We start from the raw sequence: 23,266 nt of genomic DNA, 5'->3' as shown, positions 1-23,266 counted from the left end.
CAAAGACTATAGTCATAAATTAAGTACCCACACAAGAATTGGTTTAGCACTACCCATATTAATGGGAACATGATAAGATAAAGTATTTAGGAGTATGGATTAAAAAGGCATTTGTTATGGCAGGTAAGGATATGTGTAAAGAGACTAAACAAGCAAATTAGATTACTAGTGAAAACCTCCAAAGCCAATTATGAATTGAAACTAGCCTCTGAAACACAGGGAAACCACAAATCCTTCTTCAGTTATGTCAGGAACCTCCATGGCAAAGCCCAGGTTTGTTCCAAGTTAGTACTTAATGGTACCACTTACACTGATCCTGTGGACATAGCCAACCTGCTAGCAGATAGGTTCAGCACAAACGTCACCCCCCTATCCCCCCAAAGGCCCATTCAATATCCCCAGCAGTTGTCCCACACCTCACATCTCTATAGATTAAGTGTTAAAGGCCCTCTCCAAGGCAAAGAACACAGCTTCCATGGGACCTGATAGTATCCCAGGCTGTACTCTGCACCATCTCCAGCAAGAACTAACTTCATCATTGAACACCCTATTCAACCACAGCCTAAGTACAAGCTTCATTCCAGCAGAGTGGAGAACTGCCATTGTCATCCTCTTGCACAAAGGCAGTGCCACTACTGACCCTGGAAATGTTCACCCCATTAGCTTGACAAGTCTGATCTATAAAGCCATAAAGAGTATTATTATTATGGACCTCATAAACAAGGACATAGGCAATCTCCAAGTACTTGACCCCACCCAATTCAGATTCGTCAAGGGCAGATCTTCCCTGTTGAACCTGGTTGACTTCTTTGAGACTGTCACCAAGGCCCTGGATGAGGGAAAGTCAGTACATACAGCTTACCTTGACTTGGCCAAGGCTTTTGACATAATCCCCCACTCAGGCATCATCAAACAGCTAACACAACTTGGAGTAAATCACTATCTCATTAGGTCAGTGGCCAACTCTCTCACTGATAGGACCCACAAGGTTAAAATAGACGCCTCCACCTCCAACATCAGACCTGGCACAAATGGAGTTCCCCAGGGATCTGTCCTGGGACCCCTACTGTTTGGCATCTACTTCTCAGAGGTCCAAGCAAAGACAAAAGGCCTGTGGCTGACCAAGTTTGTGGATGACTGTAAACTATGTGCTGTCATTGGCTCCCTAAATGATGTTAACATACTGCAACAAATGACTGGTGCCAAAGTCATGGCTTTAAGTTAAATGCAAAAAAATGTATTATGATACCATTGAGAAAAAAGACAGCCCCTACTGATTACCACATCAACGGCAACCCCCTAAGCACACAACCTGTGATGAGAGACCTGGGTACTCAAGTTGACAAAAATCTCACATTCAACCATCATGTAGAGGCAGTGGTCAGAAAAGCCTTTTAATTGGTTCATTTCATAAGTAAAGGGATTTTATCCAGAAAAATAAAAGAGGTGATTACCTCTCTGTACTCCTCCCTCATTAGGCCAATAATTGAGTATAATGCCCCGTTTGGTATGTACCTCTCCAACCACCTGCACCAACTGGAAGGGCCACAGAAATACCACACAAAGAGAATCCATTGCCTCCAACACCTGTCCTATACGGACAGACTCAAATCACTATCACTCTACTTGGTATCATACAGATTGCTCAGAGGTGATCTGTGTCTCGCCTTCAAGTCAATCTCAGACCCTGCCTGACTAGAGATGCTCTACATCTGTAAATCTAACTCCTCAGGCATTACCAGCTCAAAAGGCCTAAATCTAATATGCAACATCAACAAAACCTACAGGAGAGACAGATTTGTCCCCCAGAAGTTGCCCCGTCTCTGGAATAGACTTCCCGTACATGTCAAACAGAATACATCACTGACCCTCTTCAAGTGCAACCTTGATGAGTGGATGGGAAACCACAAATTTGTCTCAGGGGTTCAACCTGTGTCCCTCAGTGACAGGGGTAACAGGTGCTGACTGAGGTTTCTTTTAGGGAATAAACTCTTGGCTAGGCTTGTAAGGGCCTCAGGGCCATTAGCCTAGTAACCTCCTATGATCCTATGAACAGTTGAAGGAATTTATCTGGGTGGGAAAGAGGGCAAGAGTTAAGTGGGATAAGTTGATCCTTCCAATAGAACAAGGTAGTTTTGGTTTACCTGAATTAAAGGGATATTTTAGAGCTACACAGTTAAGGCTCATATATGAAACACGAGCAGAAGGTTATAATTCCAAGTGGAAAGGGATGATGATGATGGAAGGGGAAGTTTAAGAAATACAGTTTGGATGCAGCTCGTTAAGGAGAATAATAACAACCATACTGAATATTATATTCATAAAGTAGCAGAAAGCATTCTAAGAACTAGGCCAATGAGAGAATGGAGAAAGGAGATTTTTCCAATAGGGATGACTGCAAGTAGGGGTACAGAAGATAGGCAGGGAGTTGGAATTTACTGGAGAAACCTGTCAAAGAAACCAATATATTGGGAGCAAATATCTCAAGCAGGAAAGGTAATAGAGTGGGATGGGGCCAAGAAGACATTTGGATTGCAGGTTAGAGACTACCTTCCCTACGAGGGCTTGATCTCAGAGCACAGGCAAGGAGAAAGGGATAAGGGTATTCTAAGTTGAAGACCTGATCTGATAGAGTTTTTAGTTGAATCTGTAAGAGAAGCAGGGGTTGCAAAAGGGATAATTAGTAGGGCATGTTACGCCCGTGCACTGGACCAACAATCAAGGAGCCTCAATCCTCACCACTAACACCAGTGAGGGGTGTCCGCATAGGGGAGATAACAAATACCCACACAGTAAAACACAATTTCCCTTAAGAGCACACACAGATCATAGCCAGTCTGGGGCTGGTTTCTCTCTTTCACCGCCAAATCCCCAATAACACTCCCCAATGGCACAGCTATAGGGTTCAGATATCAGCCTAGTGGGCAAGCTAAAACCTCCAGCACTCTTTCTGTCCAACCAGTGCTTCGTGTCCCTGCCCAAGTAGCTGGCACACACACACTTTGAGATATGAGTTATACACAAACACACAGACACTCCTGGAGAAGGCTGGCACAGATTCTCCAGTTGTGCCCCCCTTTCTGCCCAGTCTAAAAGGTGGTACCAGCTGCCACCACCCACTAATATCAGCTACTAAAAAGGCCCTTAACAAAGGGTGCCCAATTATTACTGTGCAATATTATTATCCAAATGGTAAGTGTGACTGAACAGCAAAGCTTATTGGAGTGACTTGGACAGTATCACTATATACATGCAATGTACCCTAGAGCTTAAATTATCTCTACACAAAACAGCCACAGTTGAAATGTTTAAAAATATTTAATAATAAATAATAAAAACACAAGACAATACTTCTTACTACACATTGCTAGCTAAGAGTTCAGAGATCACAGGAAAATGCTAAAAATAATACCGTAGAATAGTTCTAACACCAACACAGAAAAACACTTAATCTAATCTTCCTATTTCCTAGCTATTTCCAAGAGAAACACTAAAGTCTGAGTTCTTACTTACATACAGACACAGGCAGATTGCTGGTGAGTTGGATGTTCTCAAAACAAAATGCTCTATGATTCTCTCTCTTTAAATTGATAACACAGTGCTGCTTCACATTACATCATTCTTAACAATTTTCTGTTTTCCCAGGCTAACAGAAACTCAGAGGTTAATAGCCCTTTTGATCTTGCAGCTGGTCAGGAAGCCAGAGCAATAAAATAAATTATACATGTAAATTCTAGCCATTAACTCTGGCCTCAAAACAATAGGAAGAATTCCTTCATTTAGACATCTCAGCTCCGAGTTTTGATATCAAACAATTATACAATGCTTGACTTATCAGCCTTGCTAAAGCAGAGTGCACTGTTGTTACATTTTTGCAGTTCCACATTTAACAGAATTTTCTTCCATTTAAGAGAACAAGCCTGTGGTTTATATTAATATTTACAAATGACAGAATTAGTTACAAAATTCTATCTGGCTAGGCTGGCAGCCTTCACCTATCTTCACAGGGCATATAAAATAATGCATGATAACTATAACAATCGGTCAAAGTAGGTTAGAAAATATTGAGTAGAGTCTGAAAAAGCAATTAGAAAAAAGTACACTTCAAAGATTTTTTCCTCAAGTAGATGGCAAATGTTGAAGGTGTGATGGAGAAGAAAGAGATTGGGCACATATGTTTTTAGAGTATAATGAGTTGGCAAATTTTAAAAATTCCTTACAGAGTACTCGGTCAGAAATATTGGGTGACGAAGTATGAAGGAAATTATTCTTTTGAGCTGGGATACAGAATCTGAATTGCCAAGACATAGTAAGGCCTTATTAAGTTTAATTCTGTTGGCTGGCAAAAAAGCAATTACTAGAAAATGGAAATCAAAGTCTACACAAACTGCATTTGAGGTATTGAATATTAAAAAAGAGATAAAAGGACTGGAAGAGAGATCTTTAAAAAAGGGAAGGAGTAAATTACATAGAAGTAAATGGAATTTTGGCAACAACGCATGCATAATAATGTTCAGAAAGAGGAGGAGTGAGGTTTAAGGGAAGGCAGGAATTCAGCAACTTTTGTAAGTAATGTTGAACTGATGACAGTAGCAAAGATAAAATATGCAATGCATATCGTAGTTAAATGGAAAAATGTTAAAATGGTTTGTTTTGTTTTCTTTCAATATATGTCTGCCTATGTCTTAAATGATAATTTAATAAAGGTGTTTATAAAAAACAAAACAAAGGCTTCCAGGAAGCATTTGCTTTTCCAAATGGGAACAGGCTCCATTGTCAGGCAGAACAAGGAAAGTGTTTTTGTTTCTTCTGTTTATTCTTTTCAAGCTTACTTTGCTCGTAATGTGGAGATTATGTCCTGCTCTGTTTCTCTTTTTCCTCATTCTTTTCAACTAACTGCTCGAATGCAGAGCTCCTGTCCTGCTGGGCTGTTGCAATTATTTTAGAAACACAATTAGGTTTTTAAACTTACATTGCACTTCCGGGGGGGGGGGGGTTATAAAAGGTAATAGTTTACCAAATGCGTACAGCTGCCATTGCAGCTAGCGGCAGCACAAATGTGTGTACTCTGCCATAGATGCAAGATGTATGGGGGGTAACTTGATAGGTTGGGGTATGAATAAGATACAGTGTGTGAAGCGCATTACAATCAGAAGTGGTAAGTAGGACTGTAATGTGAATAGTATTCAGGCTAATAATGAAAAGGAATATTGCCATCTATTTCTGGTAATCAAAATACATAAGCAAAAAGAAACCTAGATGTAAAATGTACCCCCTGATGATACAGAGGGTATTTATTTAGTATGTCAAACCCACTCAAGTGGGGGGCTGTGCCCACCACACCCCCACACACCCCTAAGTATACCAACTCCAAGATCACAATACAGTGGGTAAAAGGACAAATTTGGGCTGTTGGCCACCTGCTTTCTTTCCCTACTTAAATCTTTTGCAGATGTGAACATTTGCAGAACTGAACATTCAGTGTTTTCGGGTCGATGAAGAAAGGTTTGTGGAAGTGAACATCAGCCTAATTGATATAAACCCTAAAAGTAGACATACAGATGTCAAAATATAGAGCTTTCCTGCAACCAAAAATAAGGCAGTTTAGAGCTCTGCACAAAAAGTATATCCTGGAATAATAGGTTAAAATAGGGATCCTGACACAGGCATACTACAACAGTAGTCTCTTCAAACATTACACAGCTGTACTATGTTCATGATTAAATCACTGTTTCTTAAGCTATATGTAAATAATAACCAAGCTTAGATAGAAAGGGTGGAGGAAGAAGGATCAGAACCCAAGAGTTCCTATAGAATAGTCCAAGAAAACCATCTCCTAACTCCAGAGAAACTGTTAATTGTAGCACTTTGTTAAAGTATGTACAGAAGACCAATTTGCTGCATGTAGAATGCTACCATTGTCCACGCATTTACATAAAAACAGCTGAAATTGCGATAGCCCTGGTAGAGTGGGTTCTGGCCTTGACTGGAAGTAATCTGCCGTGATAAAAATAGTAAAAGTGAATGGCACGAGACAATCATTTTGAAAGTCTGTTTTGATACTGATTGTTTTTTTCTTGTACCTTCATAAAAAATGAACAACTGGTCATAATTATGAAGTCCTTTGCATTGGCAATGTAGTATCTGAGTTGTGTGTGGGCATCCAGAATATGTAGTATTTTCTCTCCCTTATTTATTAATTCAGGAGTGAATTGTGGGAGATGAACAGATTTATCAAGTGAACTCTGTAAACACTTTAGACATAAAATAAATAATTGGTTAAAAATACAGTTATCAAATACGTTATCAAAGATATGAAAGATAAGATAGGGCTGAGTCACCTTGTTCTTTTCAACTACATAACCCTTCTGGTTGAGGTCAAAGCAGTAAGTAACACTGTTTTCCATGTTAAAAATTTTAAACAAGCCTCATAATTTGGTTCAAGTCAGATAGTGTAAATTTTTCTAGTATGAAGCTGATATCCTAAAGAGGAGTCACCTGTTTCTTACTTGGACAGATACATAAGATCTCTTTCAGAAACTGTTTGACTTGAGATACAGAAGAAAGTGGTGGTAATCCATAGGCAGAAAGGTATAATGGCTGAAAGCTGAAAACATTGGAAGAGTAAGACTGGTTAGAGCTTAATAACTCTAGTAGCAGATTTTGTAGCCTGTTTTAATAGCTCTTGTATGTCCTCTGAGGAAAGAAAAGGTGTATAAAAGGTATTAAAATTCTATCATCCAGGTTGTGAGCTGAAGAATTTGAAGGTCAGGATGGAGTACAGAGCCCATGTCCTCTGTGTGTAAGTCCTTCTGGTAAGGAAGCTTATGGTGATTGCCCTTTGTCTGTTTTGAAAACAAGAGAGAATCACCTTTGCCTGAGCCAAAAGGGAGATAAAAGTATCAATAAAAGAAAGTTCTTCCACTGGGAAATCAGAAGATATATTTTCTCCCGACTCAGATTCCCAGCTTGCTGTGTAGAAACATGGGCGGTATAATCCAAACCTACTTCCCACACATCACAGGCTGATTCATAATCTGATGAGGATGGGGACTTTTTTAACAGGGGAGAAGATCTTAACTGTAAAGACTGAAAGGCCTTAAGTAATCTTTTGGCAAAGGCGAAACACTCATCTCTCCTTTGATGAAGGAGTAGGAGTGGACACATGCTTGAGCTTATGCATCCTCTTTGGGTGTCACCATAGAAAGAGTAGTCCAATACATGGTCTTCTCCTTGGATATCTGATGGGCGGCACAGTGGTGCAGCGGTTAACGTTGTCGCCTCACAGCAACAGGTTCTCCGGTTCGATTCTTGGCTGGGGTGCCTTCTGTGTGGAGTTTGCATGTTCTCCCTGTGTTCGCGTGGGTTTCCTCCGGGTACTCCGGTTTCCTCCCACATTCCAAAGACATGCATCTGGAGCATTTCTCCCTGGGCCTCTGCTGAAAACAGGCTCTGTAGAACCTAGTTTGACTTTCCTGGTCAACAAATGATAAATAAATAAAAAATAAAAAAATAGTCCAGGTCTGTAAAGGTTAGACATCTCTCCTCCCTAAGCAGGTTTCTGCAAGAGTGATTCTCACCAACCCAAAGTGGACATATGAGTGGCCTTGAAGGGCATGCTTGCCTCTCATCTCTTAGCAGCTTTGCAAGGAGCAATGCCAGAGGAAAAGAAGCAGATGAATGGCCGGAGGGCTCATACATGGCCACAGTGGAGTAGCCTGTTAAAGAGTGAGGCAGAGAAGGTGCTGGAATGAAAACAGATACCACTCAAGAAACTTTTATTTTATTTTCATGGGAACCAGAGATGTATGAGGAACTGGAACCCTTCTCCAAAACTCTATTTTGTGCATCTGAAAAAGCTCCATGGAGATCAATGTTCTACATCCAAAAACAAAAAATAAATAAATAAAATATATGTTGACTTATCTATGCAGCCCAAGCACAGACGTGTGATACAATAGCTGCAGTAGTATAATACAAGCATGAGTTAAAGCCTTTGATTGTCTAAGTGTAAAAGTAAAGAATTACACATGCTTTTAAATGTTTTTGGAGTAAAACATTTACAAATTGAACAGGACTGACTATCATGTTCCTCCCCAGACAAAAAAAACAGGACATATGGTGATCTTTATAGGTAATCGGATGACCACACAGACATTTCCCCTTTCTCATACACATAAATTATTACAAAAACAGGTAGAATTTTTTCACAAAAATAGGAAGGTAGGCCTCAATGGGGTACTTATCTTCCCACTTGACAAAATTAGACAACTACCAAATCTTCTGAAGATGCACTTAAGAGAGAGTGCTAATGGTAGCTTCAATAGCAGAAAAAGTGTCAACATGTCTATTTCTGTACCAACTCACCCTCAGGCAAGTAGAAAGTGTCTTAAACTTTGGATGCTGGCTGAACATCTGATCCTTGGCAGAATACATCCTATATAGCTTAGCCTAGTGCAACAGTGAATTAATGATAAACATCTGACTTTTTGAGTCCACTGTTATATGACCCATTGCCCCACTCTCACTTGTACTTTTGTCTTGGGGGGAAAACATGTTAATTCAGGCTCCTTGTGACTCATCAGTCACAGCTAAATTAAAATATCTATCTTAAAAAACACTCTTCTTTGTGGCTACCACTTATGTAAAGAAAATCTCTGAACTGCATCCCTGTCAGTAGGTCCTGTTTGTGTTTAATTTTCCATAAGGATAGTGTCTGGCTTAGAACAAATACTTCTTTCATGCCCAAGGTAACCACTGAAACTAACTTAAACCAGATCATTCATTTATATGTTTTCTTTCCTCATTACTCTGACTGTGGATGTTCATTGTCAGTTGAGGTACTACTTAGGACTAAATTCTTTAGGCCTGATTTCTAGGAAGAGATCCTCCTCTAAAGCCACTGATATCAATGGGATAATGGTATAGGGTCCACATTCTTGGATGAGATCCTTATTTAATGCCACTGATATCAATGATACAACAGCCTTGATCACACATTACAAAGAGCTTGAGGTTATGTCCTATAAGTTATGGAGGAAGGACAAACTATCTGTTACAAAGGTTATATACTTACCAGGAGGATAGATCTGTAGGAGTTTGACCATCCTTTGTAATGATTTAGCTTATATTTCCTTGCTTTGCCTGAAGCGGTCTTGGTGTGCTAAAGGTATAAATGCATTGTTTCTGTTTGTGTCACAACCTGAGATTTGGAGAGAGAGAGCAACACTGTGCATTATTGGATGTAGGTGGTACAAAGCTGCCTGAGAAAGTTTGGAATGTGAATGATCCTAATGTCTGTGACCTTAGTCCTGCAAATTACAGGATGTCGCCACCAAAACATATCTGTTGTTATATTGAATACATATTTTTTATGCAAAGTATTTGTCAAAAATTAAGTTGATTCATGTGGTTGTAGAGTCAGGAAAGGGCGCTTACTCTGCCTTATAGGATTTAAGACTTATTATGCCCAGAATTATATCTCCCCTGTCATACCTGTAATAGATTATGAGAGGTAGTCAGAGGCACTACTGAGCTCATACTTGGTATCCTGGTGCCCAGTCCCCTGTTCATTCTGTTTGAGTCAGGGAATATTTATTAATAGTTTTGCTTGCACACTGATTTCCTTGTCTTTTCTCCCTGGTACAATTCTTTCATCCAGACAATGGCCCCCTATGATGCCAACAATGTACAATGTGGTATGGATCCTAATGCCAGGACTTGCATCAGTGCAGACTACAGTGTCAATTTCATTAGCAGTTTGCAATTCTTAGACTTGTTAGTATGAGTCTTGCAGTAAGGAGACTGAATGGGTGAAAATATGGACTTAATATACTAAGTCCAAGATTATTGTGTCCTGAAGTGTTCCCTTTCTTATACGGTATGGCATTCATATATATATATATATATATATATATATATATATATATATATATATATATATATATATATATATATATACATATAAGTAATGGAGGCTTAGGGTGCATCTCTTGACATAGAAGGGTGCAAGAGGGTGTATCCTTATGCAAAGACAATTTAAAAGAGAACTGTGATTGTCAATATTTGTGTTTTCCTGTATTTTTAACTAATTATTTATTTATTTTATAGAGTTTCAGACTCTCAGTACAGATCCTCAGGATTACAGTAGGGATCTGGCAAATTCAGAGCACTTCAACTTACTGTCAATTCTTTCACAACTGGGCATCACTTCAACATTGATTTTGTCAATTTCATTGCTGGTAGTGCCCACGGTGCCCTTAGTGTCAGTTCCAAAAGTTGGGTTTTCTATGTCTGTGATGGGATCAACCTTACTGATCTCCGAGGTTTTAAGACAGAGTTTATTTATGTTGGTTCTCGTTTTAACACAGAGGTCAAAGCAGAAAATAGCCTTGTAATGGCTCCCCTTGATACCATGTTTTAATTCCAGTGCTGACTACCACTCTGCAGGAACAGCATGGTGCTGAACCCATTCCTCCGTGACCTGGCACTCAGCAGCACACCAGAGAAATTACAACCCCTCTGGATTCCTCATTATAACATTTGCAGCAAAGAGATGCTTCTTCTCCTCCTCCTCCTCTTCCTCCTCCTCCTCCTTCTTCTTCTCCTCCTCCTTCTTCCACTCCTTCTTCCTCTTCTCCTTCTCTTCCCCCTTCTTCTTTTCCTCCTCTTTCTCCTCCTCCTCCTTCTTCTCCTTATCTTCCTCTTCCTTCTTCTTCTCCCCTCCTTCTTCTTCTCCTCCTCTTGCTTCTCCTCCACAGTAACCAAGGAAAGCCATGTTTAAGAGCAAACATTTTACAGCTAAAGAAATCCCAATTACCCCATGCCACACACTCCAGAGATCACAACCTCATTATCACAATCAACAGGACATGCTGAAGGGACAGGTTCATCACCCAGACTACCCATACTCTGGAATAAGCTTCCCATTCAAGTCAAGCAGAGCACCTTGCTGGCCTCCTTCAAGAGAAATCTTGATGAGTGGATGGGTAACACAAAGTTCACCCCAGGGATCACTCTAGTTGCCCTACTAGATAGAGGCACTGTGAACTAACATCAGGTGGCACGGCGCCAGGGCAATTTCTTGAGCTAGGCTTGTAAAGGCTCCAGGACCATTAGCCTAGCACACACCTATGAACCTATGAACATCTTGACTTCCATCAGGAGTCTCTAAGCATAAATATGGATAAGGACGAGGATATAACTTCCCTCCATCTTCATGGTAGAACTATTCTAAGACTGAGATAGCTGGAACTGATCTGACAAGAGGAGGACTGCCCCAGTATTCTCCCTGTGGAGGAGACTCTAGATGGTCTGCTCAATAATGTTCCTGGATACTACCTCCAGTAGTTGACATCCTGAAGGATGCAACCCAAGTAATTTTGGAGAACTTGGATACAGTGATCTTGATCCCTAAAAATGTTGACTGCATCCTTTAGACCCCAAGAGAGTAAGGCGTTGGTCTTAGACTACTAAGCCTGATACCCTCCTCTCAGTAGAAGCCCTTAAAAATGTTCTAACTTCCTGGATTGAAGCTTTCCATCCATCAGTTATGAATTCGGAGTGGTTGACTGATTGGGAAAGTGTGTATACATGCCTGCAAAAATTGCTATGTGTGCTCTGATTTACATTATTTATATGATGGATGAGAAGTCGCTGCTCTGGGCCAGTAATCAAGGATACTCAATCCTCACCACTGAAACCAGTGAGGGACATTCACGTAGAACAAAGATAGATACACAGTATTTCCAGATGCAGCTCTCTGCACCAAGCACAATTCCCCTTAAGAACACATTGAGAACACACTCAGTCCTGGGGCTGGGTTCACTCTCTCTCTCCAGGCCTCAAATAAGACTCCCCACTGACACAGCTGTAGAGTTGAGTCCTCAGCCAAGTTTTCCAAGTCTAGTCCTCCACCACCCTCTCTGTGAAACCAGTGCTCTGTGTCCTTGCTCCAAGTAGCTGACACACACACTGTTTGAGATTTGATTTTCATGCACACACTCACACAACCACACACACACACACCCACACACACACACACACACACACACACACACACACACACACAAACACATACATAGACACACACACAAACACACACACACACACACATACACACACAGACACACACACACACCTGGGAAAAGCTGGCACAGATTTACCGGCTATGCCCCCTCTGCTCAGACTATAAGGTAGATACTGCCACTGGAACACCCCAAAGCCAACTACTCTAAGGCTCTTACAAAGATACCCAATTATACTGAGTAAAATTAATACTAATACAAATGGTACTGTTTGACCAATGCAGGAAGGCTTTCAGGAGCGGCCACTGTGTCACCAAATAAATATAAATACTCTCAAACATTAAAATATTCTCTAAAAGACCAGCTACAATAAAACATTTAAATATATTTAACTGTAAATAACAAAAGAACATGAAAATACTAAATATCTATTAACAATAAACACCAGAGTTTCAATCACAGGAAATATTTAAAATAACACAAATGAAAAGGTTTACACAGATACAGAAAAACAATACTTAACTAATCTCACTATATTTTCCTGACTGATTTTAAAAAAGTACTATTCTCTAGTTCACTTACTACAGAAAGCAATATGAAGTGGATGAGTGGTCCTTCTTTGTCAGGTTTCACAAACAGACTGCCCTGAGACTTCTGTCTCATCTAGTATTACAATATAATTTCAGTACTGGATTATAGAATGACATCACAATTATCTGGTCACCTGATGTCTAGTTCTCACACTTCCAACTTTACTAGAAACTGAGCCAGAATCTTGCACATATGTGTTACCATACAGCATTTCACAGTGAGCTTGATCGAAGGAAGGACACTGAAGAAACTTGGAGCTATAATATATAACATTAAGTATCCTGTTTTTTGTTTATTTTGTTCTTTATTTCTTTGTTATTTATAGCACTTTGTGTACTGTGTATTTTTCTACTTAGTTTCACTGTGTGTGAGGTATTAACTGGAAATTGTCCACTTTTATTAAGCATCTGTTGGGTTGTTTGTTTCTAATAACTTGTTGCAGTTAAACTCTTTTTTCTAGAGGCTCTTTTAGCTATTTAAAACTTTCATTTAAAGGCTCACTGCTGCTTTTCAGCTGTGAGAAACATTTCTGCCGTTTGTTCTAAGTAGTGGGGATATTTGTAGCATTTCCATATTCAGGCTTATATTTGGGCCTAGTGTTTGTGGAGACTGTGTGTCTGAGCACATATTCAGGGACATCTTGGCTTAGCCAAAGCCATCAGGCATTTCAGTGAGAGAGAATTGTTTGAGGTCATTGGCTAAGTGAGGTCACCTGGACTACAGCTTAGACTAAGCACCTCATTGGTTCTTTTGAGATTTCTTTCTTAAAAACTGTCTCAGGTTTCAACTTTCTGTTACCTAAGAAGTTAATTTGTGAGTGTTCTGCCATTTCACACTGAGTTCGATCGAAGGAAGGACACTGAGGAAACTTGGAGCTATAATATATAACATTAAGTATCCTGTTTTTTGTTTATTCTGTTCTTTATTTCTTTGTTATTTATAGCACTTTGTGTACTGTGTATTTTTCTAGCTAGTTTCACTGTGTGCGAGGTATTAACTGGAAATTGTCCACTTTTATTAAGCATCTGTTGGGTTGTTTGTTTCTAATAACTTGTTGCAATTAAACTCTTTTTTCTAGAGGCTCCTTTAGCTGTTAAATCTTTCATTTAAAGGCTCACTGCTGCTTTTTAGCTGTGAGAAACATTTCTGCAGTTTGTTTCCCACCCTCCCTCCGTGTTGGTATAGTGTTTTTATAGTTGGTGGCTTTGCAGTTGCCCGCCCCTAGTGTAAATTTGATCTGGGACCCTCCTCCCAGTCTAGTGTCATTACCTCATTCTACCCAGTACAGGGAGAACATTTGAGAAGGCCAATCAGCTTAGTTTCTGCTACTCCTTTCTCTCTTTCCTTTCTCTCTTTCCACTTAAAAAAAAAAATCTGCTTTTACTGTATTTGTGTTTCTTCCTACTTTATTTTGCTTTTGCATCACCTTAAACATACATACTCAATTGTATTTATTACTGCTTGGTGTAACTCATTCTAAGCCTTTTAGTTTATGCACTTGGGCTTCAGTCCAGTTGTTTTACATTAAGAAGGTTTGTGGTCTGCACTGTAGTGGCAGAACAGGTAGCTTACATCCTTATAAGTTGGGAACTGCTGATTGAGGGCTCAGTGTCTGTTATTCTAAAAGTGTATTAATTCTGGTTTAAGCACTTGGGCTTCAGGCCAGTTATTTTACATTAAGAGGGTTCGTGGTCTGCACTCTTGTTGGAGGAGAGGCTGGACTCTGCCTTTCTGAGCTGGGAATTTCTAGTTAAAGGCTTATAGTGCCTGCATATTTGAACTGCTTCTTACTGAAATTGGTACACCTTGTTTGCTGTAGCATAGACTAGATCCAGGCCTGCTGAATCTAGCTTTGTTTGTATGCTTGTTGCTTGTTTGCTTGTTATTTCCCTGAAACGCTAATTTCACCTAAAACTCGGCTTTTCAGTGCTTCTGTGGATCCTTAGTGATATCTGTATTGCTTACTGTACTTATTTCCTTGTTTCACTTGAAAGAAAGTTACTGTTTGTCGTTTTTGCATTTAAGTTACCTGTAACACATTGCATTTAAGTTACCTGTCACTTGCTCACTAAGTCAGCACTAAAAAATTAAAAGCACTACACCCTCACAAACTCCCCTTGAGTGCATTGTTCCCCATTGGCCCTTTTTTTTAATTATAAAGGAATTCCCAATACTATTCTAGCATGTCCAAAGGTCAGTTGTCAATCTCCTCTCCATTCCACCTGGTGAATCTGGGAATCTTGAGGCAATGTTACAACTGCCTCATGTACACAGACAACCCTCTCCTCCTCCCAACAAATTCCAACACATGTGAGAGATGCAACCATATAGCCAAACTGGAGGCTAAGCTCTCAACTCAGTACTGGCGTAACCAGTCAGGAGGAGAAGGAAACCACACTCACCACAATTCCAGTCTCACATAGACCTACCACAACAGCAAACCAAACACATAAACACACAAAAACATACTTGGAGGCTCTAAATAAAAATCTGCCTAAGCAGCAGAGACCTCCAAAGCAGACACCCAAGCAACCGCTACCCCAAAACAAAACACGTGCAACACATAGCTCACAAAGCCAGTGTGCCGAACAGTCACAGCCCTTAAGGCTAAACAACACACCTGATACACTTGTAATAGGTCACTCTATCGTCAGACACACTGACGTTCCGCTCACCAGGCTGAACAAGGAGAAGGTCACGGTGAGCTGCCTGTCGTGCGCTAGGATCCGCCACATAACACAAGCACTCAGGTCACTCCAAGGCAAGTACAAATATGACTCAGTCATTGTCCGTGCTGGTGTGAATGACCTGAGACGTACCTCCCTGGACTACATGAAAAGAGACATAGAGGAGCTCTCTGAGCATGTAGCCCAGGCCGGTATGACCCTGACCTTGAGTAGCATCTTACCCTCACCAAGAATGATGCCACAATATGAAGACAAGATGATCAATTTCAACAATTGGCTTAAGTATTGGTGTCATTCAAAGGGGATCCAATACCTGTCAGCATGGGATGACATGCTCGACAAGCCACAATGCTTCGCTAGGGACGGCTTGCACCTGTCACCCCTGGGCTTTCGGATATTGGCAAAGGCTCTTGCTACCCCCATAGTGCCTTTTTTAGGCAAGGCTCAAAAGACAAACACATCTCCATAGGTATAACAAGGGATAAGAAACTAAGAGTAATGCTACTCAATGCCAGAAGTCTAAACCTCAAGATGCATGCACTCGAAACTCTCCTTAGCATGGAGAACATCGATATCTGTGCAGTAACAGAAACCTGGTTCAAGGCTCCCAAGAGCACCCCAGCACTACCAGGTTATACCTCATACCATGCTTTTCGACCCCAAAACTGAACCACAAAAGGAGGGGGAGTATCAATATTCGCCAAAGATACCCACACCTCCAGGTTGGTGGCACAGCACGAAGCATCAGAGACTATCCATGTGCAACTAACAGTGGGTAAAACTGCCTTCCAGTTTATAGCCTGCTACAGACCACCCTCCCAAACCCAGGAACCCCACTCGGCCTTCCTGAGAACACTGAAAAATATGAAGGTCTCTCCAAACGCCATTATATTGGATGACTTCAACTACCCAAACATAGACTGGGAGCATTACTCTAGCTCCAACACCCTAGCCCAAAGGTTCCTAGAATTTATAAACTCAAATGCTATGGAACAACTTGTTACCACTCCCACAAGAGGGGAAAACATACTGGACCTGATCATCACCAACATGGGGACTCTATGCTCCAGACCAGAAGTGTATCCCTCACTGGTAAGATCAGACCATAAACTAATCTCACTGGATATTCACATCACGACCCCACACCCTGCCCAGAAAACCACAGTGAAAAACTTCTCTAAAGCAAATTTCACACTCCTCAAAACCGAGGTGGAATCCTTCAAAGCCCCCTGGCCTGTGCAAAATACAGCCCAGACCACAGAATCCTTTATAAACGCATTCTATGAACACCTTCAGGAATGCATGGATCATGCAATCCCAAATAAAACCAAGACCCAATCCTCCAAAGGCAGACGTCCTGTCTGGTGGACCCCAGCCATAAACAAACTATACAATAAAAGGAGGAAGCTACTACATGACAGAGCAAAATCCCAAAGAGGGAAGGCATATCTGATCAGTATTAGCAAAAAACTACGGGCACTCATAAAATCGTCTAAGGCCAGCTTCGAGAGAAAAATTGCACAGGACACTAAGGATAATCACAAGGCTTTCTTTAGTTATGTTAGGAACCTGGGTGGGAATTCCCAGATATGCTCAGAATTAGTCGAAAATGACAAAAAATACATCGAACCCACAGACATTGTCAACATCCTAGCTGACAGGTTCAGTGCAAACTCCCCCCCCCCTCCCCACCAAAAGGGCAAATATCTATTCCAGCAGAGTGCTGCCCCACTGACATCTCAGATGCTCAGGTAAGAGCCACCCTCTCCAAAGCAAAAAACACAGCATCAATGGGACCAGACGGTGTCCCGGGCTGCATCCTACATGAACTCCAAGAAGAGCTAAACCCAAACATAAAACCACTGTTCAATCTCAGCCTTACTACAGGATATGTACCCAAAGAGTGGCGTACAGCAACAGTGGTCCCTCTCCACAAAGGTGGTAACTCAACGGATCCTGGAAACTATCACCCCATAAGCCTGACTAGCTTGGTCTGCAAAGCTATGGAAAGGATCATCATGGACCTCATAAATAAAGATATTGGGGACTTACAGACACTGGATCCTACCCAGTTCGGCTTTCTTAAGGGCGGATCCTGCCTCTTAAACCTGGTCGATTTCTTTGAAACAGTCACCAAGGCCATTGACAAGGGGAAGGTGGTCCACACAGCCTACCTGGACCTCACAAAAGCCTTCAATACAATACCCCACTCGGGCATTATAGATAAGCTCACCAGCTTAAATATAAACCCCTATGTCACTAGATGGGTTGCAAACTGGCTCAAGGACAGAGCCCACATGGTTAGAATTGCTGGAGCCATGTCGGACTCCAAACCAGTTACAAGTGGCATCCCACAAGGCTCAGTCCTGGGACCTCTCTTGTTCGGTATATATTTCTCGGAGGTACAGGCCAACACGGAAGGACTGTGGCTGACCAAGTTCGCAGATGACTGCAAACTGGGTGCCATAATAAACTCTCCAGCCGACACAAGCATCCTCCAAAAGGGCCTCATAGAAACAGACAACTGGTGCCAGAGCCATGGCCTCAAGCTAAATGCCAAAAAGTGTATAGTCATCCCCTTTGGCAAAAACAAAGTGCCCACAAATTACCACATAGGTGGTAATCCATTAAGTACGGAAGAAGTAATTAGGGACCTGGGGACCCAAGTTGATAGCAATCTCTCATTTGACAACCACATGGCCAAAGTGGTTAGAATAACATTTTATATAGCCCACCTAATCATGAAGGGATTCACATCTAGATCAGGGGAGGTCATCGTGCCTCTTTACTCATCCCTCATCAGGCCCATAATTGAGTACAATGCCCCTTTTGGGATGTACCTTACCAGACACCTGCAGCAACTGGAAAGACCCCAAAAGTACCTCACCAAGAGGATCAAAGGGCTCAAACCATATGCTGCCCGGTTAAAGAAACTCCAGCTCTACTCAGTGGCATACCGCCTGCTCAGAGGTGATCTGTGCCTGACGTATAAAGCCATGTCCAACCCGGAATTAATGGACATGCTGCACCTCAGAAAATCCAAATCCCATCAAGCTACGCGCTCGAGAGACTTGAAACTCAGCACTGAAATAAATAGGACATGCTGGAGGGACAGATTCATAACCCAGAGGCTCCCTTCACTCTGGAATAAAATCCCAGTCCAGGTTAGGCAGAGTCTCTCATTGACTCTCTTCAAGAGGAATCTTGATGAGTGGATGGGAGATTGTAGGTTTACCCCGGGTATCACTTCTGTGTCACTGTTAGACAGAGGCACAGTATACTAACCTCAAAAAAGGGCATAGCAAAATTCATTTAAAATGGGTGGCGAAAGCCAAACACACTCTGGCTAGGCTTATAAATGCCCTGGGCAGATAGCCTAGTATAAGCCTATGAACCTATATATAGAGAGCTTTGTTAAGATGTGTTATAGCATCTGGAAGGTATAAAACCATTTCAAAAACTTCCACCCTTCCAGGGTTGCAATTAGTTCACCCTTAAGGACAATATAGTAGGGCTCCTAGTCCTGCTTTTCACATTTGGCCTCTGGCTGCAATCAGAACTGTAAGATGTAATATTTATGGCCTAAACCAGGTAATTTAATTTCAGACTATTTTACAAAGTTATCTGGACTGAGGTTAACCTCTTCTCTTCCATTATCATCTGCGGCAATATATGCATTTCAACAGTTACAATACAGTCTGACATACAGCAGTATTTCCTTTCTGTCCAGCAAGACCCACTATTGGGACATTTTTAACACAAGCAACTTTACAAACACATTTTCAACACAAGCACCTGAACAAATCAGTTTAATATACAAATGATATATAAAGCTCCAGCTAGCTGTGGTGAAATATGATACACATCCACTGCCCTACTTCTCCTGGCATTGCTGGCAATACCTCACATCATCACATCTCCCCCCCCCCCTTTGAAGTCTAAAGCTAGTTTTTCAAGTGACCCTTGAGAAACGTAGCTTTAGAGAAATAAGCCTCGCTGTTAATACATTAACCAATACCTTAACTTGAGAACTCATCTGCATTGGCATTGCTGACCCCACTACAGTGTCATGTCATATGCATTCATACTTAGGCTCCACCTTAATAACTGGGCATGTTGCTGGTTGGCTGAATGTAGCCATAGATCCCCCTCAGACTCCTCCTGCCACCCACTGCAAATACTCAGCACCAGGGCCTTCCCATCATGGTAAGGCTTCATCATGTTAACATGGTACATACTCTCAGGTTTGAGCATTCCTGTCATACCAGACTGTTTTCTGCTGTTGGGCTCCTGCCAGTTTCTCCTGGGCCAAGCCCATGAGCTCCCTAAGCCTTATCCTGAAGTTTAGGACATATGCCACAACATATTCTTTGTGGGGTTCACTCCCGCCCTCACACTCATCATGAATTAAATCTAAAGGCCGCCTCACCATATGCCCATACAGCAACTCAAAGGGTGAAAAACCTGTGAATTCCTGTGGTACCTCTCTGTATTCAAAGAGTAGACGGGACAAATATTTGTCCAATTCTCTCTTAAACTGGTCTGTAAATGCCTGTAGCATGGCCTTTAGTGTAGAGTTTAACCTCTCCACAAGCCATTAGTCTGGTGGGGGGGGTCTTTAGGTGCTTCATCCCACAGCACTCCTACAGACAAGCCAGCATGTCTGACATGAAATTGGCACCTCTGTCAGTCAGTATTTCTCTCAGAAAACCTTTCCCGCTGAAAATCTCTAGCAAAGCATTTATCACCTTCTCTAGATCAACTAAGGACAGAGCCACCACCACAGGGTATCTAGTAACATAATCTACTACCACCAGGATTACTTCTTCCCTGTGGAATTTGGGATACTCAGGGGCCCCACAATATCTAAAGCTACCCTCTGAAATGGCTCCTCAATCACAGGCAAAGGCATTGAAGGAGCTTTGACCTTGTCTCCTGCCTTGCCTACTTTTTAGCACTGCTCATAGGTCCCCCTGTTACATCCCTTTCAATCCCAGGCCAATAAAAGGTCTGCATAATATGTCTCTTTGGTATGCTTTATGCCCATATGACCTGTAAAAGGAATGGCATGGGCTAGGGCTAGAAGTGCTAGATGGTAGGCACTGGGCACTACCAACTAATGTATTACCTCACCCTCTAGCCCTCCTTCAGGGGTCCACTCTCTATACAGTAATCTCTTTATTCCAGTATACAGACTCCCCTTTTCCTTGAGAATCAGGTGCCTACCTAGCTACCTCCTTCAAGCCTAATAATGTAGGGTTCAAGAGCTGAGCCTGTCTCAACTCTACCTTTGTGACCCTACCCAACTCCCCTTCCACAGGAAGTCTGGTATCCTCTGATAGAGATGCCTCACTGTCAGCCTGGGTGCTACCACTCACCTCTGTTCAAGGGAACATCAGTATCTACCAGCATCAGCTGTGGCTCACCTTCAAGCTCACTGCTACACGGTAGCTACCTCCCTGAAATAGACACCTTACCAGCCCTGGATTCAGGTGTGAGTTCTGTCTGGGCCTCCCCAAGGTTACTAGCCCCACATGCCTACTCCAAGCTTGACTGCATGTAACTGCATAAACACAAGGTACTGCATTATCAAAATCATTCCCTATCAGGACATCTGCAGAAACATCCTCAAACACACTTACGTGCTTACTTCCTTTTCCACCCTTCCAGTCAAGGTGGACCCTGGAGAAAGGCATTTGGAATGGGGTCCCTCCTAAAGCTCTGACTGAACTGGACTGTCCAAGCAAGCACTGCTCCTCTTTAAGCACTGCAGGCTTCACAATTGTTATGTCAGAGGCTGTGTTTCTCTTACCAGTGGCCTGTTTTCAATCCACTAAGACAGGAGATAAACTCTGGTGATATTCTGGTACCTCTTTTGTCTCCAGACAACTTACCACTGGCATATTGTCATTCCCATTTGCTGGCTCCCCCAACATTTGTTCCCCGCATTGCTTCCGTGGACATCTATATGCTACATGGCCCCACTAGTTACATTTAAAACATCTAACGCCTGATCCTGACACCCACTCTCCAACTATGAAATAAGTGCTTAACTCAGCAATATAATCACATACACTTTCATCTGCCTTACGTCTATGCTCACAAAACATTTTTCTGTAAGCTTCAGGTGTTAACTTAAAACATTCCAATAAACATTGTTTAACTTTACCACAGTTTAAACAATCAGTATCAGACAATTTAGAAACAGCAGTTACAGTTTTACTATGAAGTAAGGGGGTCAGGAAGTGTACCCAGAGCCCTTGGTCAATGTTATACTGTTTACATACTCTTTCAAATAAATTAATAAAACTATCAAAATGATTACCCTCTGTAAACCATGGAAGAAATTTACTGACCTTTATTGCTTCTGGGTTTCATTTATTCCCTTCTCCATTACCTTCATGACCCTGATGAAGGGTCAGCATCTCCCTCTCATGTAGTCACTGCTTCTCATTTTCCAGGAAGCAGGTGTAGAACAGCTAAATGTACTGTTGAATCAACACAAAATTGAATCCAGTAACAAAAAGGTACGACCATCCATGTAAAAGGTTTATTACTTCAAGCTTTTGCTTTGAAACTCTTTTTCAAGAATGAATCAATACACTAAAACCATGGAAAAAATATAGAACACCAGCCAATCACATAACATATCTCATAATTTATGGATGGTTGTGCTGTGACTTTGTGTTACTGCTTCTCATTTTCCTCATCCTCCAAATGCTACAGTCTCTCATTTTCTTCAACCTCCAAACACCACAGTCTCTCTGCCGATTCTAATTCCAAATGCGTGGCCTCCAGTTCAAGTCTCTAAGTCTCTAATTCCAGACTGTTTTTTAAGTCCTCTGAGAAAAAGGTGCACTGTCCTGTTTCTGAGGGCAAAAATCCCCATCACCAGACTGGTTGTCTTCCTGCTTGCTGGTCCATGCTGCAGCTACAATTAAGGCTGAAATCATTTCCTCTTTAGTCAGGTTGGCATGCACCAGTCCTTTGCCTTTCCACACCTTGGCCAGCTGGTTCTTTGTCAGTTTGCCATAATCTTCTGCTGACACTGACTAAACTAAGCTAACAAAAAAATAAATAAATCTGTTGTGAGAATGAAACTCTGTATGTTTTTGTAGCTGCTGAGAGTACATACACCTTCAGTGACAACTGCATACAGGCTACAGAAGTTCAATTAATACCCAAACCACTGGTCACACATATGTGACATCCCTCCACTGGGCCAGTAATCAAGGAGCCTCAATCCTCACCACTGTCACCAGTGAGGGACGTTCCCTTGGAGCAAAGATAGATACACAGTATTTCCAGAGGCAGGTCTCTGCACCAAGCACAGTTTCCATTAAGAGCACACAAGGAAACACAGTTAGTTCTGGGGCTGGTTTTCCTTCTCTCTCTCTCCAGGCCCCAAATAAGAATCCCCACTGACACAGCCGTAGAGACGAGTTCTCTGCCTAGAGTTCCAAGCCAAGTCCTCCACCACTCTCTCTGTGAAACCAGTGCTCTGTGTTCATGCTCCAAGTAGCTAACACACACAGTCTTTGAAATTTGATTTTCACACACACACACACACACACACACACACACACACACACACATACACACACACAAAACACACACATCTGGGAAAGGCTGGCACAGATTTACCAGCTATGCCCCCTCTGCCCAGACTATAAGGTAAATACTGCCACCAGAACACTACAAAGCCAGCTACTGTAGGGCTGTTAGAAAGGGTATCCAATTATACTCAGTAAAAGTAATACTAATACAAATGGTAGTGTTTGACCAATGCAGCAAGACTTTCAGGAGCAGCCACAGTGTCACCAAATAAATATGAGTACTCTCAAAGGTTAAATATTCTCTAAAAGATCAGCCACAATGAAAAGTTTAAACATACTTAAAAAATAAAAGAACATGAAAATGCTAATTATCTATTTACAGTAAACACCAAAGTTTTAGACACAG

The sequence above is a fragment of the Protopterus annectens genome, chromosome 2.part1 (assembly GCF_019279795.1).
Source record: "Protopterus annectens isolate FY-2018-M chromosome 2.part1, PAN1.0, whole genome shotgun sequence".
NCBI lineage: Eukaryota > Metazoa > Chordata > Ceratodontiformes > Protopteridae > Protopterus > Protopterus annectens.
Note: the sequence above shows the minus strand (reverse complement) of the source record.